The following is an 8678-nucleotide window of genomic DNA, read 5'->3' on the forward strand; positions in this document are numbered from 1 at the left end:
TGAGGTTTTCTACTAATCAGATTCTTGCAGTATGTTAAAGATGCAGGGTTTTAGAGGTTAAATGACTTTGCTAGAAAAAAACATATTCCAGATTTAGCGTTCTTTGAGCACCACAGTACAGAATACAGAACTACTTTATAAAGGTTCAACCACATAGATTGCTATGTCTGGTTTATGTGACTTATTTTTAAGACAGAAGTTTATGATTACCATGTCATTCTTCTCACCTTTATAGTCAAAGCTCTATCAGTGTTTTCACTTTAAATTGTGTTCTTTACGGCTATATTCTTTTATTTGGTGTTACTTCTACATCTCAGTATGCAACAAGGAAGCTCAGTGACTCAAGACTGTGTAGTGTGCATGTAAAACTTCAAAAGAGTGGACAAGGAAGCCCTCCGTGCTTCCCTCTGTGTAAGTCTCAGGAGACATCCCAGGAGGTGGCTGTTCCTGCTGACCGCCTAGCTGGCCCCAGATGCCACTTTCATGAACCGGTTCTCATAATGTCATTGAGTGATCTCTAATTCTTTGAAATTAAGGGAGCAATTTTTAAGCCAAATCAGGAGGAGCAACTGTCACACCGGTGTGTTCTGCAGCTGTGAAGGTATGGAGACATACCTTCATGTTTGTGAGGTGCTCAGATACTGAGGGGAGTATAGTCAACTTAAGCAGTCAGATAATAAATCCAGGGTTTTTTTAAATAGACATGGACAGCTTCAGACTCTCCAGAACATGCTGCTCTGCAGGATGTCAGAGCCCTGGCTTTTCAAAATGTCACAGCTCCTTAAGGAAGCTATTAATTTTTTCAACACCACAACTGAAAGAGTTTTACTTCCCTGCCAATAAAGTATTCACTGGAAAGCAGGGGGGAGGGATGGTTCCTGGAAGGGTTTTCAAATTGTGTAGCCTAACACATTTTCTTACAGCTGTCACTTAATAGCTTTCTTAACAGAAAGGTACTTCTTTTCCTGTACAGCCATGCGAGGTATTCCTGAGCAAGCACAGGACTGATCTTCAGGAGACTAGAAATTGTTGTTAATAAATCCGGAGGTAAAACAGGCGCACTGTGTGGTTTAGTAATCCGCCAATGACAGCTGTCCTGGGAGTGCCGAGGCACTAGGCCCACTGTGCTAGAAAGGTCCCCCAGCAACTCCACTGAGTAAAACAGGAGCAGATGCCTTGGTCTGCTTGCTGCCTGTCCTCTCTCCATTCCCCTGCCCCCCCCCCCCCATGGAAAAGCACATAATTAGGAAAGTGCAGAGCCTTGCTCAGCTCACCGCAGTTTCTTCCCTATCCTGGGGCAGGCCTGAGAGCACCTGGCAAAGATGCTAAATGATGCTGACTCCACTCGTGCTGCCAGGGAAGACAGCCTGAAGTGCACACAATAAAGCAGCCTTCAGAGCACGCTGTGAGTGGGGAAACGGTGGGAGTCAAGCCATTACCCCCAAAAGTAAAATAGCATTTGAAGCCAATGTTCTAACATGCAGTCACCTGTGTTTAATCATGACAGCTTCTATACCTAGGATTAGCTCTAGAATATTCTTGCATAGGCAGAAGTTTAGAAGTAAAATGGTTGCATGCAATTAGTACAATTTGTTCTGACCTAGCTGTCTGAGCCAGTCAGTCACAATGTATCTGAGCTGCTGAGGAGCAGTGGAAATAGAAACACCAGTTGATCAACAGATGGATTTAATAAGCATGAGATTGAGATTTTTCTCAGCAAAAATATATTTTGTATTTAGCGCATCAACTGGGCATCAGGTCTCATTTCAAATCCCCCCTTGCCTGTGGCTTTCAGTCTGGATGAGGATTGTGAAGAATATGGTGGTGATTCGTGTTAAAATACGGTGACTTTGTTGGTGTTTGCTATGTACATAAGTTAAAGGAGATTTATCATGGTTTTATGGTTAAAATGGTTTGGAGGTTTTTTTCCTCAGTGACTGTTGTTAAGCAAGTGGAAAATTACTGGTGGGACCCCTGTCAGAAGACCCCAGCAACACCGGATTGCGCAGGTGAAAAATGATTGGAGGAACCCCTGTCAGGAGCCCCAGCAACACCAGAAAGCCCGGGAAAGTTCGGGAGACTCTACTGCGCATGTGTGGACAGGGGAAGGTTCGAGAAACTCTATTGCGCTTGCGCAACAAGGAGGTGGGAACTTTTTTGGGGAGAATTACGCCCATTTGTGAATATGCATGAGGGTAGACTATAAGGGGAGTGACGCAGCACCACCTGGTGCGTGTCAGTGCAGAGCAGAAAACCCCCCTGCTCCCCGGCGTACCGAGCCCTTTTGTTTTACTTGTTCTTATTGCAAATAAATTTATAAAAGATATTTTCGGCTCTGCCTCTGCATTTATAACAGGATGGATTTCCAGATCCCAATGACCCCTGCAGAAGGTTGAGAAAGGTGGTGACAGCAGGTGTTGAGCGTGCCTCACAGGCTCCAGCCACTGCACGGGCACCAAGAGCCATCCAGACAACGACAAGGGAAAGGGGACAGGCTGGCAGCTTTCACAGCCTATGGCAAACACTCTTGAGCCCTGGCAAGAAGGACAGAGCTTTCGTTCTTATTTTGCTAGTTCCATGCCCCCATGTAGAGAAATGCCTGCATAGCCAGCAAAAGCAAAACTGGTACCATAAACGTTGCTGTAACAGAAACATACGAAGCTGACAGTGAGCATGCTGTTAAATCTTGTGTAGACAGTTATATAAATACCACTATAAAAGCATTATAGATGCAACTAGTAAATGTGGACTTTAATTTTAACAGCCATTCTGTGACCTCCTCAAACTCAGTTATTTTAGGCAGTAAAAACATTCTGCCTCCCTTAAAGCCGAAGACAAATTTCCCATTGTTTTCAACTTCTTGGGTCAGAAGCTACTTGCCTTGCCTTCGCTAGTCCTGAGTGCCACCACCTTTCATGCAAACAGCAGATTTCCTTTGTGTGTATAAGAGTTGTAATGGCTCAATATATTAAGACACTGCATTCAGTTTCAGATTTCTCCTTTGCAAGGTGCCCAGATGCCCTATATCATGCACATCCCATGGGCCACCTAGGACTCCTGCTTCCTGAACATGCACTGATGAAAAGCACCTGCAACTGTCTCCCTAGCAGCCTGTTTTCTGAAGTTATTCTGCCCTTTGCCTGCTATAGCCACATACCAGCACCAACAGCACTTTATAATATATAAAGTGATAATAATATGGGAGAATGAAATTCTTTATGGCTGAATGCCAATATAATTTATGTATTTAAAAAATGCATATTTAAGCCTCATTATTTGTGTATTATCTTTATATTTAACAGATCTTTGATTACAATATATGATGCATACTTCACTGGTGTGTTCAAAATCTCTTCACATTTTTGTTTGTACATGTTTCCTCTTGATTGAAGGAAATCTTAAGCAATATTGAATAGAAAAAAATAAGAGCATTCAGTTGATTTGCAGAATGGCACATCATTCAGTAACTGTATATGGCCTGCACCATAGCATCTGAAACTAAATAGTTGTGTGGATGATTTGTATTTGCATAAAATACTTTTATTCACTATAGAATACTGATACGTGGATGGCAGACAGGAATGTGAAAAGCAAGGACTGAAGATTTAGGAAGAATAAAGAGAAGATTAAACATCATATTTGGCTTCTCTGAAAAGGAAAAAAAACCCAGAGGATAAAAAGGAGAAACACTGTTAAGAACTCTTGCACGTTCTTGAAGACCAGGAAGCTAAGATGGAAGGACGAGTCACAGCCATGTGAAAAGGAGAAGATTAGGAAATGCTGAAGAGCATTGAAAGGAGCAAGTATCCTCTTCTACTTGAAAAAAATAAAATGTAACTTTTTATACATCTAATGATGACATACGGTATAGAAATAAGGTGACAATAACGATCAGCATCTCTATTCAGCCATCCTTGTTGTACACAGAGTGCAGGTACTACAGCTGTAACCCGTCTAACTCCAGGAGGCACCCAGGACACCCAGGATGCCCTGTTTTGTCCAGTCCACCTACTGTTACTGAAAGATTTTACACTGGTGAACAGAGAAGACAAAGACTCTGTGGAGACATTTGTATGTTAGAGTATACGTGGGATCAACTAGAAATAAGCTGAAAATTCAGGCAGTATAGGAAGCAGCCTTCTGGCAGTTTGCTGCACCCTCACCAAGTTTGCTGATGACACCAAACTGGGTAGTGCGGTGAACCCGTCGGAAAGGAGAGCCATCTTACAGAGAGACCTGGACAGGCTGGAAGAGGGGGCTAGAAAGAACTAGTATGAAGTTTGACAAAGACAAGTGAAAAGTCCTGAACTTGGGACAAAATAACCAAAGGCCCAGTACAGGCTAGGATCTCTGTGGCTGGGGAGCAGCCTCACATTAAAGGGGTCTGGGGTTCCTGGTGGACAACAAGCTGAACATGAGTCAGCAGTGCACTGCTGCAGCAATGAAGGCAAATCAGCTCCTGGGCTGCATCTGCAGGGGCATTGCTAGCAGAGATAGAGACATGATCATCCTAGTATATTCAGCGCTTGTCAGGCTGCACTCAGAGTATTGTGTCCAGTTCTGGTCCCCACAATTCAAGAAAGATGTGGGCAGTCTGGATAAGGCCGAAAGGAGGGCCACAAAGATGATCAAAGGGCTGAACAACCTGCCCTGTGAGGAAAGATTGAAGGAGTTAGGTCTTTTCTCCATGGAGAAGAGAAGGCTCAGGGGGGACCTCATCACAGTATTCCAGTACTTAAAGGGCAGCTACAAAGGGGACAGAGTCTCTCTGTTCACGAGATGGAGGAGACAAGAGGCAATGGGTACAAGTTGCACTGGGAGAGGTTTCATCTCAACATTATAAAGAATATTTTTACAGTGAGAACAATCAGTCACTGGAACAACCTCTACAGGGATGTTGTGGAGTCCCCATTGCTGGAGATTTTCAAGATGCGATTGGACAGGGTGCTAGATAATCTCATCTAGGCTCCACTTCCCATGAGGTCCCTTCCAGCGTGGGCTGTTCTATGATTCTATTCTATTCTGTAATGCTGGAAATAGCAATGCAAGGATCTCAGGCTCAAAGAGTGTTACAGTACCAGGGGCAGGATGAGGGCAGTGGAGGAAGAAGAGTTTCCAGTCTTTTTCAACTTCAGTAAACAACAATAAACCAGCAAAACCGAGTAAAGGCTTCACAGCAGAACCCTCCAGCAGGGGAAGGGAAAAGAAGAAAAGCAGAGGAAGCTGGAGAGACTGTGAGGTTCTTTCTCCAACTATACCTAGAGACATCTCCCCAGTAAATTTACTGTTCTTGGGCTGCCCAACTTTGTAAATGTGGTAGAACATTTCTATCAATGAATTTGATGGCATTGGCAATGTCATTGCTGTATATAAAACACCTGGAATAAATTATGAAATCTCAATTGACCTGAGGGATCAATCAAGCATTTTGAATTCAGTTATCTGAGCAGCTAACTGGATCTGTAAGTTATTTCAAATACTAGAAGTCTTCCCCAAAACAATGGTTGCTCATTGTGTAAGTGTTTATGTTTGGTACCCCACAGAAACAGATTTTAAAATCCACATTGTAAAGCTGATGAAAACCTTGAAGAAACAGTAATGAAAGAACAGAAAGCAACAAAGTAATTTTATTTTATTACAGTCATTTATAGGCCTCAGCTGAAATCGGATGCCATTATACTAGTTACTACCCCAGTGGGTAGGAAGCACTACTTCCCTCATGAAGAATTCACCATCTGAGAAAAGAAAATAAACAAAAGATGGGATTGATCTCATGTAACTTTACCCACGTAAAAATGAGGATAGATCTAAGATAGTTGTCCAGGCTCCTCCAAAGCACAGTGGAAAGAGAGAAACTCTTCCAGAGACAAATAATTTATTTTACCCACCTCAGATGTGTGTTTTCGGATGAAGTGTACTATCCTGTGCCAGCTTCCATGTGGCAGATGCACCCGCTCAATCAAAATAGGATTTCTTGGCTGCTGAAGTGTAGCAACTCCTGACTGCCTTTGTTCTCAGGGCTTCACGGTAGTTGGGGCCTTTGGCCAACAGGAACTGCTATTCACCACAGATCAGATTCGGCCTGGGTATAAATGGAGTCCCCTGGGGGAGCCATTTTGAGCTCGTCCCCTGGAGCAGCACACTGCGGTTGAGGACTCTCCCCTTGGGTCGGGACGCTGCCCAAGGAAACTCCTCGAGGTGCCTTGGGTTGGGACGCTGCCCTGAGCAGGTCCTCGAGGTTGAGAGCCCTCACTTGTCAGGTGAGTGATAGAGCGTTTTGGGTTGTCATTAAACCCTAGGGAGTGGTGCTTTGTTCTGCATTTTGGGTTGTTGTTAAACCCTAGGAAGTTGTTCTGTTCTTCTCTCACAGACGTTTGAATCTGTAATTTGCAGAGCGCTAGTCAATTGTGTTGACAATAAATTTTTAATTTTTGGCGGTTGCTTGTTTACTTGAGAGCCTCCGTAACATTCCCATCCTTCTTTTTCTTCCCATCTCTCTCCATTGACTACAGAGAGATCTCTCTCTCAGATTAGTTACCCAACTCATGGATGGCCAAGGTCAGTGAGATCCTCTGGCTTGCCCCATCATTATGAAGTGGTCTAGCAGCAGCAGGGCAATGTGAATGCCCATGTCCCCTACATGCAGGTAGGGAAGCCTGGCACACAGCACATGGTGAACAGGTGAAGCTCATGCCAGAACAAAGACAGAGCAGAATTTGGGAGTCTTTGCAGGACTGGGTGGCTACAGTTACCCAAGGTGTTGTTGACTTGCAACATTGGCGTCAAAGAAGGCAGCACCTTCATCTGACTTCCTAAAGTCGCTGTGCTTTTGGGGCAAAGGTATCATGATATTTGTTCATATCTTTTTCCGACATATTTGAGGTGTTACATTTTGGCTGAGATCCTTCAATGTTCCTGGACTAAATAGCACAATATAGAATGATAATGCTAAGATTCAATACCTCTAACCAGAATTTGAAAAACTAAAAGAAACATCAGGAGGTAAAAATGTTTAAAAATATATACATTTTTGAAGTATGCGCAAATGCAGAAATTCTACCCCCACAAAAATCTTTAAAATGACTGGAAATCAAAGGGCATCAAACAAGCTGAAAATGCAGAAGAAAGTATGAGTTAAGTTCTCTACTACCTCAGTATGAGCATCACCTGAGATTTGTGTATCATCACATCCAAGACCAAGCTGATACCAAGTAAGAGGTATTTTCCATGGATTTTTCCAGACCTTACAGTCTGGAGACTAAAGAGTAGGAGAAGAGACAAAATGACTCATGGCTATAACTCAGGAATTTTCCATTATTATCTCTGTTTTCCATTTTCTTACCGCTAGTACAAGAGGCAGAAAAAGATACTGAAAATTTTACAAGTTTTGCAGGCAAATCCAAACCAAGTTGGCTTGAAGCCCCAGATGTAACTGTTAGAAGTGTTTTGTTTTCACTGAAAACTCTTGGTAAAGAAGCTTCTACTGAGAAATGGACGATTCTGAAAAGCAGGGATGTCTTCTTGGAGCCCATTTAGCATAAGTCTAAATATTTTTAAATGCCAGTAAATTCTTGACAAATTTCTGGTAATAGCTTAGATCCTGTATCGTAGGAATGACATCTGAAAGAAACTTTTACGTGGCCCTGCCTTCCACCATCTACTACTATTGTTTCATTCTGGGACAAGATGCATGCAAAATGTCTAAAATCAGAGCAGCAGAAAATAATATTTAAAATCAATACAGAAATAGCAGAACTGACAAATCACAAGCTTAATTGCTGCTACCCTGTGGTTTCACTGTATACCATTTGGTAAAACATTTCCCTGCATCACCTTATTGCTTTTTTTTAAGGCCTGTCCTTGCAATTTACAATCCACGAGACTGCTGAGCTCTGTGGAGACATTAATTTGCAAGCTCTTCAAGGCACAGACCTTGTCTTTATTTCTGTGAGGCACACAGGACACTATCAGCACTTACAAATATTAACTGAGATAATGTAATAACAGCTCCTCCACAAAAGGTGCATTAGGGTGGATTTAGAGTTCTCCAAATGTCTTCCATTACAGTGGACAAACAAGTAACACATTAAGCAGCCAGTTCTTGGCCTGCACAGGACCAGCCTTAAGGGATTACCCAGTACCATCACATTTCTCACTGACATCAAACACTAACAACATCTCCAGCATGTACACACTTTTGATTCCACAATGTTATCGTCACCCTCAGTGCACACATCAAATAGCTGAAAAGGGCCAGCTAGTCATCAGTACATAAATGTGCTTTGCAACATCATCTGGGGTAATGGAATGCCTAATTATGGCACTTCTTCTAAGGTGATAAAAATCTAAGCAGTGGAAGAGATCTATTGAGTAAAAGAAAGCTCATGGTCAAGAAACGTCAAGGTTCTTTATGGAATTTGTTGAATTAAATTGATCCTATTGAACCACAGAAAGCAAGGAGCTCATCTAGTTTTGTCCATGCCTGGGGCCAAGTAGGAGAAACTCAGACTGAGACCAAATCAATTTATTTTCAGCCATGTCTAAATTTTTGAGACACACCTGCTGCTGTTCTGACAGACACAGCTGTTGTTCTGGATGTACAGTTACTATCACTATAATGAACACTATTAATCCAAAGGCTTAGTGCAGCACAAAAATTGAAGGAAAATATCTTTCAA

Source organism: Strix aluco, chromosome 2 (genome assembly GCF_031877795.1).
Source record: "Strix aluco isolate bStrAlu1 chromosome 2, bStrAlu1.hap1, whole genome shotgun sequence".
In the NCBI taxonomy this organism is placed as follows: Eukaryota; Metazoa; Chordata; class Aves; order Strigiformes; family Strigidae; genus Strix; species Strix aluco.